This window comes from Canis lupus, unplaced genomic scaffold (assembly GCF_011100685.1).
Source record: "Canis lupus familiaris isolate Mischka breed German Shepherd unplaced genomic scaffold, alternate assembly UU_Cfam_GSD_1.0 chrUn_S33H192, whole genome shotgun sequence".
Classification (NCBI taxonomy): domain Eukaryota; kingdom Metazoa; phylum Chordata; class Mammalia; order Carnivora; family Canidae; genus Canis; species Canis lupus.
Window position 1 is genome coordinate 3523 of NW_023331266.1, and position 14604 is coordinate 18126.

The 14604-nt window shown below is 44.0% G+C and overlaps 1 long non-coding RNA gene and 1 other non-coding gene across 2 annotated transcripts; one reads left to right on the forward strand and one right to left on the reverse strand.

Moving 5' to 3' along the window:
* Positions 1–333: 333 nt before the first annotated feature.
* On the reverse strand, positions 334–415 carry TRNAL-UAA. Its single transcript has one exon. It is a non-coding gene; the product is annotated as a tRNA-Leu (tRNA).
* Positions 416–4353: 3938 nt separating this feature from the next.
* LOC119879139 lies at positions 4354–13427 on the forward strand. Its single transcript, XR_005387350.1, has 3 exons — positions 4354–5999; positions 11829–12134; positions 12885–13427. It is a non-coding gene; the product is annotated as an uncharacterized LOC119879139 (long non-coding RNA).
* The last annotated feature ends 1177 nt before the right edge of the window (positions 13428–14604 follow it).

Genomic DNA, 14604 nt, shown 5'->3' on the forward strand with positions numbered 1-14604 from the left:
CCGCGGGGAAGCCTGGCCGGGCCCGCGCGCCCCAGTCCCCACCCTGGCTCGGCCCCGGGAGCCGTTGGCGCCGCGCGGCCCTGGCCGGGGAGACGCCCGCCCGCCCCCAGTCCGCGGCCCGCCCTCGCGCAACCCGACCGCCGCGTCGTCTCCCGCCCGCGGAAGCGAGGGCCGCGCGGCGTGTTCGCGTCGCGGGGGTGGGGGGGACAGGGTGCGTCTCTGCCAGCAAGAAGGCGGAATCCTGGGGCCCGAGGCGTGGCGGTGCCCGGTGAAATTTATGTTCAAAAAGCAAATGAGAAGTTTAGGTGAAAAAAAAAAGCAAAACCAAACATCTACCAGGAGTGGGGTTCGAACCCACGCGGACATTGTCCATTGGATCTTAAGTCCAACGCCTTAACCACTCGGCCATCCTGGTACAGGCGAACGGTCTGCTTTTCGCTCTTCCTACAAGCTGTATCCCATCGTCCTCGCTCCCTCCCTCAAGAATTTCTGAGGATCCTTCGCTGCCGCCTCCCCGGTTTTCGCCTGCCGAGCTGGAGCGACCTCCCCGCCGGAGCCTCGGTTTCCCGCCGCCGCCGCCGCCGCCGCCGCCGCCGCCGCAGCTCACTGTTGCCCCCGGCCCGCGGCGGCAGCGAGGGCAACTGCAGCCGGGGCCGGCGCTCCGAGGCTCGCGGCGAGGCTCGCTCCGATCCGGGCCGCACCCCCCGCGCCGCCGCCCCTGCTTTCGGTTTCGGCGTGCGCGGGCGCGGGAAACAAACACGCGCGTCAACTTGGCGGCTGTTAGCGGCGCGTTTGGGAGGCGCGGGGGGCCCGGGGTGCAGGGCGGGGGCCCAGCGGGTGGGGTTTGGTTTGTTTTATTCGAAAGAGACTAAATCTCGGGGGAGTGAGTTGCGCGGGCAGCTGCCGGGTGCTTGGACCCGCGGGCCTGCGGGCCGCCCCTCCTCGCCAGCGGCGCGGGAAGGAAGCTTCGGAGAAAGCGGCGTGTGTCCGGCGCCGCGGCGGAGGCAGGGAGTGTGCAGCGGCCTCCCCGCCGGCTGCGCGCCCCGCACCTGCTGCTGCACCGCCTCCGAGGCACCGAGGGCCGCCGGCGTCCCCGCGACCCGCCTGTGCTCCTGGACCTTTACCTTCTCTGCACTGTTGCTGCAACGCTCTCCCTCCATTCCGTGCACGGGAGACTCGGTTTGTCCCGTCACCTCCGGGCTGCCATTCCCCACCACGCGGGACCTCGAATCCTCCACAGAGCCAAGGCCTGGGCGTCCTGCAGCGTCGGGGAGCCTGGGGACAGCTCCACCTGGCAGCCACGTCCGTGCCCCTAGGGTGCAGGCGGCTGTCTCTGACCAAGAGCTTCCATCGTCCTGCGGACGGCTCGAGTGCACCTGACCGGGGGACCGCCCCGACGGGCTCCTCACCGGCCCCGCCGCCTCCTCCAACCCGGGTGGTCCCCGGGGGCCTGGCCCTGGCCTGGGGTCCAGCCCAGCGCATCGACCGACCCCGAGAGCCCCAGGCTGACAGCCGGTGGCTCGGCATCCTGCTCACGTGGCCACCTAACATCGGGAGGTCCCAGCCTCGCGGGGTCCCTCCTGCTGAGCACGAGGCCTGGCTCCCCGCAGGAGCACGACGGCCAGGCGCAGGCAGTGCCTCAGCTGCTGCCCGCTCAGGCGGGGAAAGAAGGGGAACTTCTCTTCTGCCGGATGTGGAGGCATCCGTGGGGCGATGACACAGGATCACTTCCTACTACTGCCATCTCCATCTTACTGCACCAGATTGTCAAGAGGCTTCAGATCTCATAAATTGGGCTTTCAGAGTACTTAAAATGGTAATAAAATAATGCACTAGGTGGTCACTGTGGGGCAGTCATTGCTCTAAGCTCTTTACATATATTGTCTAACTTGACTTTTTAAACAACTCTGCATAGCAAGTGTTTACATCACCATTTTCAAGTATAGAAGCCCAGTTACAGACTCACTCAGATATAACAAGATGCCTCCTAGACCTGCTGGCGGCACCTCAAGGCCAATATACAGCTTCACCACCATGCAGCCGTCAAATCCTCAATCATCTTCTGGAACATGGGAATATACTATTTGAAGGATATTTTTATTTAACCCCAGACTTAGCTTCCAAGAAGCCTCTAGTATAAAACGGTTCTGAACAACACTGCTGCACTGTAGGGTACCCCTTAGAAGTGCCTCTCCTGCAGCCTTGAGATTATATTAAGTATCTTTGAGCCACTGCTTAAGGATGGCCTTGGAACACATGTCAGTCTAGTCAGAGTTACAGGTAACTCTGAGGTGTTGGAGAAGACAAGTTTCAATCTGCTATGTAGCGAATTGTCTTTTTCCAAAGAGGACCACAGTATCTCCCACTCCACATGTGACATCTTCTTCCACTGCGATGTTGACACATGTATCATCAAAACACAGTGTCTATGTTCTTCCCACTGAAACTGGGAAGCCTTGCGTCTGTGGCAGAATGGCACTATGTGATTTCTGAGGTCATTCACCTTGTTCTCTTGGGACGCTTGGAAACCAGTCACCATACTGTGACAAAGCCCAAGTAGCCACATGTAGGTTTTCCAACCAACAACCCTGACCAACAGTCAATATTAATTGCTGCAAATATAAATTAATGAGCCCTCAGGTGATGCCAGCACGCAGCCATCAAATGACCCAGCCATTGAATCTTAGCAACTAAGGACCCAGATCATGGGGCAGGGACAAGCTGTCCCTACTGGATCCTTTCCCAATTTCTGACTCACAGAATCTATGGGCAGCATAAAAATGTTATTGTTTTGTGCTACCAAGTTTTGTTTGTTTGTTTGTTTGTTTTAATGAAGCAATAGTTCATGAAAACTCTGAGATTGATAAACTGAGATAGTGTAGTGGAGCACTAGGAGTATTACATGGAGACCGGGATCTGGGAATAAAGCCAACCCGAGAAAGCAGAATCCCGAGATGAAAAAGCCAAGGTGTAAGTCCATCACTGGAGTCCTTTCCTTCCTCTTTACTGGAAACTGGTTTCTGGGCCATGCTGCCCTCGCCAAATTGACATTCTTCCTAGGACTCTCCGGTTGGAGGAACACAAGTCCCATCGCGAGGTCTTCGCCACAAGGAAGATTAGGAGGCAGAATTCTGGCTTCTACCTTAGGAAGCAGGCCTTAAAATGGAAGACATTCCCCAAACATAAGAAGGGTGTTCAAAAGATGCTGGCAACTGCAAGGCATGACAAATATCCACTTGAGTGTTGGAACAAAATGTGAAAAGCACTATGCAGTGACATTTGTTACAACTGACAATATTAGAAAGCAGATGACAATATTAAGACAAATTTTGCAACATTGAAATGGCTTCCTGTTCAGGAAATTGCATTTGGCATACTTCTTATGGGCAAATGTTTTACTCTGTTTAAAGTATTTTTCACTGTGCGCGTGTGTTTATTTGAGCCATGATGTGCTCCATGTATTTTTTTTGTGATTTAAAAATATGTTCACAAATGCTTTGACACTCTTCCCTTCAAGAGATGGAGCTTCCCTTTCAGAGGGCTGAATCTAGCAACTCGTTTCTAAAAAATAGAATAAAACAGAAGTGATATGCAACCTCAGAGACTAGGTAGGTCATCAAAAGGCAATGCTGCCAATGTCTTGGTTTCTCTCCCTTGGATCACTCCCTCTGGTGGAAACCAGCAGTCCTGTCATGAGCAGCCCCTTGAGAGGCCCACGGGGTAAAGAGCAGCCAGCAAGGAACTGAGATCCCACGTGAGCGAGCTTGGAAATGAATCCTCCCTCCCAGTTGAACCTTCTGATAACTGTAGCCCTGGCCAGCATCTTGACTACCACCCTGTAATTATGAGACCCTGAACCAGAACCACCAGCCAAGCTCTGATTTCCTGGCCCTCGGAAACTATGTAAGATAATATTTATTGTCTTAAGCTGCTAAGTTTTATGTTACTTTTATGCAGCTAATAGATGACTAATACACATATATATTAGCTAGTTTTTCTAGCTTTGATGATGTATTCATGAGCATATATTTTTTCATATATATATATATATATATATATATATATATATATATTCTAAAAGAATCATCTTGTTGACCCCTTTGCAAACATTCAACGTTCTTCTTTCCATTTGCTCTCAAGCTGTTGAATGGATTACCCATACTTTCCAAGTACACCCATTCACTTTCAGTTTTCCCCCGGAATCCTTGGACCTGTGGCTTCTACCCTTCCTTCTCTCTCTGTCTTTATTTTTTCGGAATGAAAATATCTTTCCTAAAACAGATTCACATTTTTAAAAAGGTTTTATTTATTTATTTGACAGAGAGCACAAGCAGAGGGAGCAGTAGGCGGAGGGAGAAGCAGGATCCCTACGGAGCAGAGAGCCAGAGTGGGGCTCAATCTCAGGACCCTGGGATCATGACCTAAGTTGAAGGCAGCTGCTTAACAGACTGAGCCACACAGGTGGCCCCAGATTGACGTTGTAAAAGTTAAAGCAGCATGTGTAACCCCTTTCCACAACCCCTGAAATCCCTGTCATACAAGTTGGGACCTCTTGTCCCTTGAAGATGCTAAGCCATTTTCTCTCTCTCTCTCTCTCTCTCTCTCTCTCTCCTGCCTTTCCCATGATGCCTTTATCTGCCTAATCCTCCTCCACAGAAATCCTCCCTTCCCACCTCACATCTAATTGTAGGTGAAATGAAGAAGTATAAGTTAGACTTTCCTGCAAATATGAGTGGGAAAAAAAAAACTTGGGAAGTTCCAAATTAGACTTTTAGAAGTATCCTTCTCACTCTGCTGGATCTTGTTTATTATCATAAAAATTAAGCTATGTCCTATCATTAGGGATACATTATTCTTGGTGACAGGATTTCCTGTTTAAGAACACAAAGATTTAAATTTTTGTCTCAAATCTTGTGAAATAGAGTACACATATATCCTATATAGTAAGCAAAATATAAATCAGTCTTTCTGCCCATAATCAAGGGTTGTCATTATGATAGCAACGATTTTTCTGAGCTATAGCTAAAACAAGAGGCAGCAGCACATCATAATGTAAAGGTACTGTTTAGACTATGGAATCGGTGGACCTTGTTCAAATTCTAAATTTTTCCTAGCCATGTGAGCAAAATGCCTAACCCCTCCAGTTTCAGTTTCCTCACCTATAAAATGGGAATAAGAATGTCTACTTCAGAGAAATGTGAGAATTCAGTGAATTAATGTATGCAAAATATCCAGCTAGAAGGTTGGCTGGAGGTAGGTTCCTATGGGGTGCTAGTCAATGTTTGTTACGTTTTTAAAAGATTTGATTGATTGATTGATTTCAGAGAAAGGGAGGGAGAGGAAGAGAGGGGGACACAGAGGGAGAAGGAGAGAGAATCTCAAGAAGACTCTGCTGAACTCAAAGCCTGACACCGACACTGAGCGGATCCCACGACCATGAGATCATGACCTGAGCCGAAATCAAGAGTCCAATACTCAACTGGCTGAGCCATCCAAGTGCCCTAATATTTGTTACTTTCTGAAGAGCCATTCCCACTTTTATTTCAGGCAATGTAAATGCCTCCCCCCGTCTCAGGGGACAAATTGCTATTGGTCTAAGCCAGTGATTATTATTACATCATCCATTCTACCAATAATGAATCTGTGGCAGGGTTAAGGGGGAAAGTGGGTAAGCGATCCAGTTCTGGCCAATGAGAGATAAGGGAAGTTGGCTGGGGATTCTGAAACAGATGTCCTTTCTGGAATAAAAAAACAAAGCCTGGGGAAGTAAAAGCTTGTGCCATTCCCTCTCTTTTTCTCTTTGCCTTCAATGAGCTGGTGTGAAGATGAAATAACTGGAGCCGTGTTAGCCATACTGTGACCATGAAGGTACAAGAAGTCAGAAGGGTAAATTAGAAAGAGTGCTTGCCCTTAAAGACCTTAGTAAGCCACAGCCAACCAGAAACCACACACCTCCAATCTGCTTCTTATACAAGAAAATGAACTTCATGTCTTTAAAAGTAAGCCAGTGGCTCTCAGAGTATCTGGACCACATGGGAAGTTGTTAGAAATGCAGATTCACGTGCCCACCCCAATTTCTTGAACGCACACTAGAGCTGCGTGATCTGAGGCAGGCTCGGGTTTTAGAGTCTCAGTTATCACAGTAGGGTTTCTGCCAAAGCATTCCTGAGCCAAAGCATTCCTGAGGGTTCCTACAGTATGTGTGGAATGCAGGAAGGGCTCTAAGTATTCTTTAGAAGCTGCTTCCTCAATTGATTCCCCACCTTTGGCTTGATTTCTTATCATTTACCTCTTTCTCTTAGATAAACCTCTCTCCTGAGGGCATACTTGTCTTCTTGTATTTAAATAGGTGTGTAAATTATTGTGTGTGCCTCCGCCTAAGGTCTGTCTTGTCCTTTTTTTTTTTTATTTTTTATTTTTTATTGGTGTTCAATTTACTAACGTACAGAATAACCCCCAGTGCCCGTCACCCATTCACTCCCACACCCCGCCCTCCTCCCCTTCTACCACCCCTAGTCCGTTTCCCAGAGTTAGCAGTCTTTACGTTCTGTCTCCCTTTCTGATATTTCCCACGCATTTCTTCTCCCTTCCCTTATATTCCCTTTCACTATTATTTATATTCCCCAAATGAGTGAGAACATATAATGTTTGTCCTTCTCCGACTGACTTACTTCACTTCACTCAGCATAATACCCTCCAGTTCCATCCACGTTGAAGCAAATGGTGGGTATTTGTCATTTCTAATGGCTGAGGAATATTCCATTGTATACATAAACCACATCTCCTTTATCCATTCATCTTTCGTTGGACACCGAGGCTCCTTCCACAGTTTGGCTATCGTGGCCATTGCTGCTATATACATCGGGGTGCAGGTGTCCCGGCGTTTCATTGCATTTGTATCTTTGGGGTAAATCCCCAACAGTGCAATTGCTGGGTCGTAGGGCAGGTCTATTTTTAACTGTTTGAGGAACCTCCACACAGTTTTCCAGAGTGGCTGCACCAGTTCACATTCCCACCAACAGTGTAAGAGGGTTCCCTTTTCTCCGCATCCCCTCCAACATTTGTTGTTTCCTGCCTTGTTAATTTGCCCCATTCTCACTGGTGTGAGGTGGTATCTCATTGTGGTTTTGATTTGTATTTCCCTGATGGCAAGTGATGCAGAACATTTTCTCATATGCATGTTGGCCATGTCTATGTCTTCCTCTGTGAGATTGGTCTGTCTTGTCCTTAAGAGAATCTTTACTTTCACTTTACCAGAAATCTTCGACTTCCTCGCATCATTCTAACACTCTTCTATTCAGTTGAGTGCTTCAAAGTCCAGGTTACTTTTAGACCTATTCTTTTTTTTCCCCCTTTCCTTTCCTTTTCTTTTATCTTATTTTATTTTTATTGAAATATTGAATTAACATGCAGTGATACTAATTTCAAGTATACAATATAATGAATCCACAATTCTGTACGTTACTCTGTGCTCATCATAAACGTACTCTTGATCTCCTTCATCTATTTTACTCATCCCCTGCGCACCGCCCCCCTCCCCCACCTCCCCTATGGCAATCATCAGTTTTTTTTCTCCATATTTAGGAGTCTGGTTTTTTTGTTTGCCTCTTTTTAAATTTCTTTGTTAATTTGTTTTGTTTCTCAAATTCCACATATGAATGAAATCATATGATATTTGTCTTTCCCTGTCTGACTTATTTTACTTAGCATTATACTCTCTAGATCCATCTATGTTGTTGCAGATGGCAAGATCTTATTCTCTTTTATGACTGAGAAATATTCCATTGTATATATACTATGTCTTTTTTTAAAGATTTTATTTACTTATTAATGAGAGATACAGAGAGAGGCAGAGAGAAGCAGGCTTCATGCAGGGAGCCTGATGTGAGATTCGATCCCGGGTCTCCAGGATCACGCCCTGGGCCGAAGGCAGCCCCGCCAAACCGCTGAGCCACCCAGAGTCACTCAGGCATCCCTATATACTACGGCTTTATCCATTCATCGATGGGTTGCTTCTGTATCTTGGCTATTGTAAATCATACTGCAATAAACATAAGGGTGTGTATATAACTTCAAATTCGTGTTTTCCTATTCTTTGAGTAACTATCCAGTAGTGAAATTACTGGATCATAGGGTAATTCTTTTTTTTTTTTGGGGGGGGGGGGGTAATTCTATTTTTAATTTTTTTGAGGAAACTCATCATGTTTTCCGCAGTGGCTGCACCAGTTTGCTTTCCCATTAATAGCACACAAGAAGTGTTCCTTTTTCTCCAGCAACATGTCATCTCTTATCTTTTTTATTTCAGCCATTCTGACAGATGTGAAGTCATGTCTCATAGTGCTTTGGATTTGCATTTCCCTGATGATTAGTGATATTGAGCAACTTTTCATTAGACTGTTGACCATTGGTACATCTTCCTTGGAAAAGTGTCTATTGAGATCTTCTGCCCAGTTTTCACCAGATTATTTGATTTTTTTTGGTGTTGAATCATACAAATTCTTTATATATTTTGGATATAACCCCTTCGTAACTATATCATTTGCAAATATCTTCTCCCATTCAGTAGATTGCCTCATCACTGTGCAAAAGCTTATAATTTTGGTATAGTCACAACAGTTTAATTCTGCTTTTGTTTTCCTTGCCTGAGGAGACATATCTAGAAAAATGTTTCTACTACCAATGTCAGAAAAATGATTGCCTATATTTTCTTCTAGGAGTTTATAAATTCTAGTCTTGCACTTAGGTCTTTAATCTACTTTGACTTTATTTTTATGTATGGTATAATAAAGTGGTCCAATTTCATTCTTTTGCACACAGCTGTCCAGTTTTCCCAGCACCATTTATTGAAGATACTGTCTTTTCTCCATTGCATATTTTGCCTCCTTTGTCATAGATTAATTGGCGGTAAAAGCATAGGTTTATTTCTGGGCTCTCTGTTCAGTTCATTGATCTATGTGTCTATCTTTGTGCCAATACCATATTGTTTTGATTGCTACAACATCAGTATAACACCCTCTTATTTCAATATCAGTTAAATGCTTCAACATCCAGGTTACTTTAAAACCCATTTTTTATCTCAATTATATTATGAAGAAATATAGCACAGATTTTCATTATTATTTAAATTAGTGATCATAACATGTTATCACTAAATAGCGTCAACACTAGGATATATCCACTCATCTGAAGGTGAGCATGCAAAGCCATCTGTTTGCTTACATTGGGGATTACCACATACTTGCCAGACACTTTTAGATACCTGAGCATGCTATTCTTCTGGATTTCAAAAACAGAGTTGGTGGCTAAGCATGTGTGAAGTTAACCAACCTTGACTCTCTCCCAAAATTGTGCCGAAGCTCTTTCAGACAGCTCTGGGCCATAGATACATAAAGACATGAGAGGAGACAGGGGACATGGGACAACGACCATGGGAAGAAAGCTTGTATCCCCTGTGCCTCCTATCTCCCAGCTATCCAGGAGTCAACTACTGAGAAGGCTCAGTGGGAATTTTGCCAGGCACTCAGCTTGTTTCACTGGGGCTCTTTACTCCCTTCTCCCCTCTTTTCCATCTCATCTTTTGTTTTCCAACTTTATTAGAGACTAATTTTGTTTGATGGAGCACTCTGTCAACAGTGCTTCACTGTGAGAAGCGTTGTACATGTGTTACTTCATTTCATTCATTTTATCTAATTTCCTTCATTCCTATTTTAGTTCTTGAGCCTTTAAGTGTTCAGCTTTTATCTTGTCTTCCCCACATTGTCTTTATATTTCCATTAAGAATATTATTGCATTTTCATTCTTTTGAATGTTTCCTTATTTCTAGTTTAGTTGAGAATTTTTTGACTCTATGTTTGTATTTTTATTTTATTTTACATATGGTAGCTTTAATTTTTTATTTTATAGTTAAATGTGACCATTGGATCTTTTAACAGCTTGTTTTCACTACATGTGTAGTTTAGCCCTTATATTTTAATTTCTACATTTTAGTTTTTCTTAATTTTCTCCCTTCCTTGTGTTATTTTACTTTAAAGTTTTCATTTGTCCTTAGGAATATTTCTTTTTTTTTACTTTTAATTTAAAAAAATTTTTTTTTATTTATTCATGATAGAGAGAGAGAGAGAGGCAGAGACACAGGAGGATGGAGAAGCAGGCTCCATGCCTGGAGCCTGACGTGGAATGCGATTCTGGGACTCCAGGATCACGCCCTGGGCCAAAGGTAGGCGCTAAACTGCTGAGCCACCCAGGGATCCCAGGAATATTTCTTCTACTTTGTGTTTTTGGCTAGAGAAAAATAGCCTTGGGAAGAGGCAGTAAGGAAAGAAAGGCTACATCCTCAGTCTCCATGGGCTTCACACCAAGGAGAAGGTCAATCTAACAAAAGGCTGGGTCTTCCTGCACTTACTCAGAATGGGGAGCTCAGATTAAACTGGTTAGATTTAATTTTACTTTCTAAGACTTTATTTACTTGAGAGAGAGTGAGAACATGCACACAAGCAGGGAGAGGGGAAAGGAGGGGAAGTGGAAGAGGCAGAAGGAGAGACAGACAACCCCCTGAGCAGGGAGCCGATAGGAGGCTTGATCTCAGGATACTGAGATCATGACCTGAGCCGAAGGCAGACACTTAAGTGACTGAGCCACCCAGCTGCCCCTAAACTGGTTAGATGTTATAGGGCAGGGTCAGCTTAGAGAATGCCAAGCAAGGTGATACCCAGATTATATATCTGATAAATGTGGATGACCATATAATTTGTCATCCAAACCCAGACAACTTGTGAAAATGAAAAAAGGAGCTATTAAATATGATGCTGGGATACCAGGCCTGCAGAAACTGTCCTGGGTAGTTTATGTATGTAAAAGAAATATGTGTAAAAGTTCAAACCCAAATTAATTAATATCACATCTGCACCTGGTAGACAATTTATTTAAGATTGATTGATTGATTGATTGATTGATTGATTGATTTATTTATTTATTTATTTGAGAGAGAGAGAGAGAGAGTGAGCATGCGAGTGAGTTGAAGGAGGGGCAGAGGGAGAGAATCTCAAGCAGACTCCCCACTGAGCACAGAGACAGAGACCGACTGGGGCTCAATCTCTGGACCCCAAGATCACAACCTAAGTGGAAACCCAGAGTTGGATGCTTAACCAACTGCACCACCCAGGCGCCCCTAGGCATTTATTGAGTGATCAACTACGATAACATGAAGGATTATATCAATTTAAATATAAATAAAAATACAATTCCTGATATTGTGAAACACTTTCATACTAGGTCAGTTAAGAAAGTCCAGACAGAAAAAAAAAAAAAAAAGAAAGAAGAAAGAAAGAAAGAAAGAAAGAAAGAAAGAAGAGAAAGAAAGGAAGAAAGAAGAAAGAAAGAAGAAAAGAAAGAAAAAGAAGAAAGAAAAGAAAAGAAAAGAAAAGAAAAGAAAAGAAAAGAAAAGAAAAGAAAAGAAAAGAAAAGAAAAGAAAAGGAAGTCCAGACAGGGAGCACCTGGGTGGCTCAGAGGTTGAGGTCATGAACCTGGGGTTCTGGGATCAAGTCCCGCATTGGGCTCCCTGTGAGGAACCTGCTTCTTCCTCTGCCTATGTCACTGTGTCTCTCATGAATAAATTAATAAAATCTTAAAAAAAAAAAAAGGAAAGTCCAGACAGGAAATTGTAGCAGCCTTCACACCACACCTCAAGTACCTGGTGTGCATTTTGGATTACACAAATCACAAATATTATTCTCTCACTCTCTCTCTTTCTTTTTAGTATTGGCAACAATTTAAATTTCATTTCACATGGTTATAGAGAGTGAAGGTAATTCTGATGTTTTGCCTCTAGATCTGGGAAGATAATGATTCCATTAACTGAAGGAGGTCCATAGGGAAGGAGAGAATGCTGAGTCTCAGGAATCTGTGGGATATTCAAGAAGGGAAGGCAAGCAGACAGTAGGGTATTAAAATCTGGAGCTCAGGTGACAGATCTAGGCTACGGATAGAGATTGTTGAGTAAATGGCTTAGGCAAATACCACACTGTCATGGTGCAGGCCAGAAGTGCAAGGAGAGGGGTAGCCCCACAATGATATCCATGTCGTCTTACATCATCCCATGGTATCCTTTGCAGGACCAAGCTGGATACATTATGAGGTGAGTCCCACTGCTCAAAAATAATACTTTTCAAAGGTGAGAATAAGAGCAGTCTTGCAAGCAGAAGGAAGAGTCTAGCTTGGATGCCAATTGCTCAGGGAGGTTGCCTACTTAATGCTGACAGCGCTAGGGGCCCTTGGGTGAAGCTGAGACTGTGTATTTGCTCTTTGTTAGGCAAACTAAAGGGAGCTGCTGGAGCCGTCAGTGGTCAGTCTTCTCTCCACAAAGTTTTGGAAATCACCACTGTGAGACAGCAAGGCCTTGGGATGGATGATATTGCCCACAAAGGATGTATAGAGAAGAGTCAAGGGCAGATTTCTAGGCCATTTCTCATGTCAGTGTGGGGCTAACTCATTTGACCCAAGATCCTGAAACAGATATGAGATAACTGTGTTTTTATGCTACTAAGCACTGGGGAGCAACGATTGCCCTCCTCCTTTTTCTTAGTGGCCTTAACCACATGGGATGATTTATTAAGGTTGTGTGGTGTGCATGTGCAGCAGTGGAGAAGGCAAATACTGTCAACCAGCCCACACAGGGTATGTGGCCTTTGGCAAATTATTGCCTGTTTCTCCTGTCAAATAAATCAAAGGAGTTGGTAATATGAATCTAAATGCATGAATTTTTCCTTTTGTTTTTGCAATATAGTTTAAGGAGGTAATTCAGTTGTTCAATTGCTGTGTGAGATATCTTTAATTACATAAGTTTTCATTTGAGGTAGAGACTGCAAGTATCAACTTTGTTTTTCAGACCGTGAAAATTTCAGAACTGGAAATATATATTTTTACTTTTCTTCTGAATGAAAAAGCAGACCAAGCAAAGAAACAATAAATTAAATGGCTTTAATAGTATCCTTCTCTTTCAGTTTTATTTTTTGTTAAACAACAACACCATAGTAGGATGAAGAAAGGGTTGGAAATTATATTATATTCTATCAAACTGTGAGAATGGGCAGATATTTTTCTTTTTTTTTTTACCAAAAAATAATAATAACAGGAAAAGAAATCAATATGCAAATTAATATAAAGGCATTGGTTTATCATAAATCTACAAAGACCTTGAGGTGTTGAGAAATTTCCAAAATTTTCATCCCACTTACCACATTGAATTTAAGCCCCCAAAAATTATATTAGAGAGTAAGTACACAATCTTACCAAGCTGTACTCATAAGGCCTACATGGAGGAAAAAAAGAAAGCCTACCCAACCTCTCGTTGTAACCATTGCCAACCAAGTAAGTCTTTGACTCGTAATTTCTCTTTTTTAGTACATCGATGAAGATTAACCGGGTTAGTTCACAGGAAAATCTACTTTTTTGTATTTTTAGTTTCCCCCTTCTAAATTTTGGTCCACTTTGACACGCCCCCCCCAATTCCACTCTGCACTTTCGGATGTCCACAGTTCTCTTGCTTTCTGACTCACCTCCTATTAAGAAGGGGTCATCCTTTCTCCCTTTCTTTTTATTTTCAATCTAAAACTCATTCACCCTTCTAGATAATTCCTTCCAAAAATATTTCCTATAAACCTCTTTGTCTCTTGTCGAGAAGGGAAGGGTTGCTCTATACCACGTTCACATCCCCCAGAGCATGTTCTTCTGCTGGTCCGTTTTAGCACTGAAACTTAGCAACATGAAGAAAGGCAACTTTTGCTAATTTAACTTTTTGGAAATGTGAACTTGTTGCAGAGTTACTTCAAATATTGATAATAGCCAACACGGGGTGCCAAGCCCCAGAAGCTCCCTTGATGATGAGTTATCACATTAAAAGAGCAGGCACTTTCTTCCATTTCCCAGACAGCTTTACTTTCTCCTAGGTGAGTACATGTTTTAACATCTTGCCACTTAGTAGCATTTCTGGTTTGACAGGTTTCTTCCATGAACCCCATTACAAAATAGGGATGTAGATTATGAAGACAAGTCGTGCTGCCTCAGGTCGGCCCCTTTAAGGGCGCATTAGACCAGGGCAAGCCACAGGGCAGGGCAAAAGAATGAACTAGTTAAACATTCCTAGCTGCAAGAGGAATTCCTGCCTGTGTCACAGAAGGGTAAATAATTTCTTTTTTATCTGGGGGTGACATTCCTTGTATATCCTGTCTACCCCTGGAGATTCTCTTCATGATTTGGTCCCCAACTGTGTTTAGAAAGAGCTGGAGCACCAGCTGCCGTCAGCTGGAAGGCACCTTGGGCCTGCAGCATTACATGTGCCAGGCCCACTTCAGTGGGGGCAGAGCTACAGATAAAAGGAAGGGCAGTTTAGGGTCATTGCAGTCTTTCCTTGGTCTTCAACTCTTGCAGGGAAAGGAGTGGCCTTGCTCTTATTTCTCTCATGGAACACGTGCAGTTGAACATTTTTGTACTGAATAAGCACTATCGGCCCCTAGGCGGTCTGTATGTATATGTTTCCTAAAATACTTGGGAGAATGGATGGAGGCCTCTCAGGGCATCCTCAGACATAGAGAGACCTCAGGGATTGA